This window comes from Terrapene carolina, unplaced genomic scaffold, assembly GCF_002925995.2.
Source record: "Terrapene carolina triunguis isolate 2854851 unplaced genomic scaffold, T_m_triunguis-2.0 Scaffold32578, whole genome shotgun sequence".
Classification (NCBI taxonomy): Eukaryota; Metazoa; Chordata; order Testudines; family Emydidae; genus Terrapene; species Terrapene triunguis.
This window is the reverse complement of record NW_020696929.1, coordinates 4,597-6,351: the sequence shown is the minus strand read 5'-3', so window position 1 is coordinate 6,351 and position 1,755 is coordinate 4,597. Positions and strand designations below refer to the sequence as shown.

The window sequence follows — 1,755 nt, the reverse complement described above, 5'->3', positions numbered from 1 at the left end:
AGGTAGGAAACAGTTGTCTCCCTTTGTACAGACAACAAAATGAAGATGAAGATGAAATGACTTGCCCAAGGTCATACAGGAAATCTGTGGCTTGGAAACTGAACCCAGAGCTCCTGAATCCCAGCCTACTACCTTAACCATAAGGTCATCCTTCCTTTCCTAGCTTCCCCATCAGTAAAGCAGGGGAACGATACTTACTTATCTTTGTAAAGGCACCTGTAGGACCCTCACAGAAAAGGCATTAGAGAAGGGCAAAGTATTTTCTTTTATTACAGAAGAGATTTCCTGCACGAATGGGCTCTACGTTTTCCAGCCATGGCTACAGCACATAATGCCACTTTGCTTGGGGAAAAAAAAGTAAATGAAATGTATACCATTTGCACTGGTTAATACAAAAATCTCTAGCAGAGAAAGAGTTATGAGATGAGGCTCAAATGCACATATACTGTTGTGGACACACCCTTCACAGAGAGGGTGCATTTTAAAGAGACTCCAACATTACCTCATCCTCGCTCTCGACTTTGGGATTGCTGGCGGTCCGTTTCAAATTGCTGCTCAGGCTGATGCTAGCTGTGGCGTCTGACTTGGACCTCTGGTGAGTCCTTTTGGAAGGTGACAACCCCATGTCGGGCGCCGGGCTCAGAGACGGCAGCTCCCTCTTTTTGTGAGCTGGCTTCAACTCATCAGAAAGGATGAGCTTCCGCAGCTTGGTCCCACGGGAGTGTCGCTGAGTTGAGATGTGCATGTCCGAGGAGTAGGCACCCAGGAGCAGGGCACACTGGAGGGAAAAGTTGATGCTTTGCCGACAGCGGTGTACAATGTAGGGTTTGATAGCATCGCCAACATCTTCATCCATATGGATGTACATGTTTAGAAGCTGTGGCAGGTAGAAGTCCACCTCCTCATTCCTAAAGCAAAACAACCTATTTCCAATATAAGCTTGTACCCCCGGCTCTTTTGAATTGTACAAGTATGAAATGGCCATGGAGATATCAAAGAGTTTGGATTCAAAGAGCCGGAGCAGCCAGGACTGCTTAGCCGAGTTGTTCTTCTGCCGCCTCCGGGCGCTTTTCACTGTGTTGGCCATGGTCTCGTCCTCCTCCCGGATCCTGGAAGGCGTGCCAGGTGGGTCGTCCAAGCATTTGATTTCACAGCCATCTCCGACGTCTCCATTGACTAGTTCCAGGTTGGTCCGTGGAGCGCTCTCCATTTCGTTGCCATCATCTGATTTAGCCACACTGTCCGAGGAGACCCCATGCATCAGCTTGACCTTCTCCAGGACCTCTTCACAGGCTTTCTTCGCCACCTCAGGGTCGATAACCGCCAACTCCCCAACGCCTTCTCTGATGACGCTGAGAGGAGTCCCTCCATTTCCTTGCAGCACTGGGCCGGATGACTGATCCACCGCTGTCCCAGGGGCTGCGTCTACAATAGTGTCACCCATAGCAGTGGCAGGTCTGCACGCTTCAAAGCTGAAATGAAAGCAATGTGAAAGGTAGTCAATGGTACCATTCTGGGAAGGGGAGAGAGAGCATCCGCCCATTAACCTGTTGCCGAGCCTGCTAGGTGCATGTGGTGCACTCTTTTTGGGATGTACCTCAGTTGATATTTAGAGTTGAGACAATCTGGTGTGAACATTTTTTGACTAGGGTCTTGTCTGCATAGGGATGGCATGCCCATTGGTGCAACTACAATAGGGAAAACCTCTAGTATATGTACAATTTACAGCAATGAGGCTTATCTTGAAGTAGATCA

General features: G+C 48.9%; 1 pseudogene; it reads right to left on the bottom strand.

Annotated features, from left to right (window-relative positions):
• Positions 1 to 481: 481 nt before the first annotated feature.
• Positions 482 to 1,469, bottom strand: LOC113409338 (annotated as a pseudogene).
• Between the last annotated feature and the right edge of the window lie 286 nt (positions 1,470 to 1,755).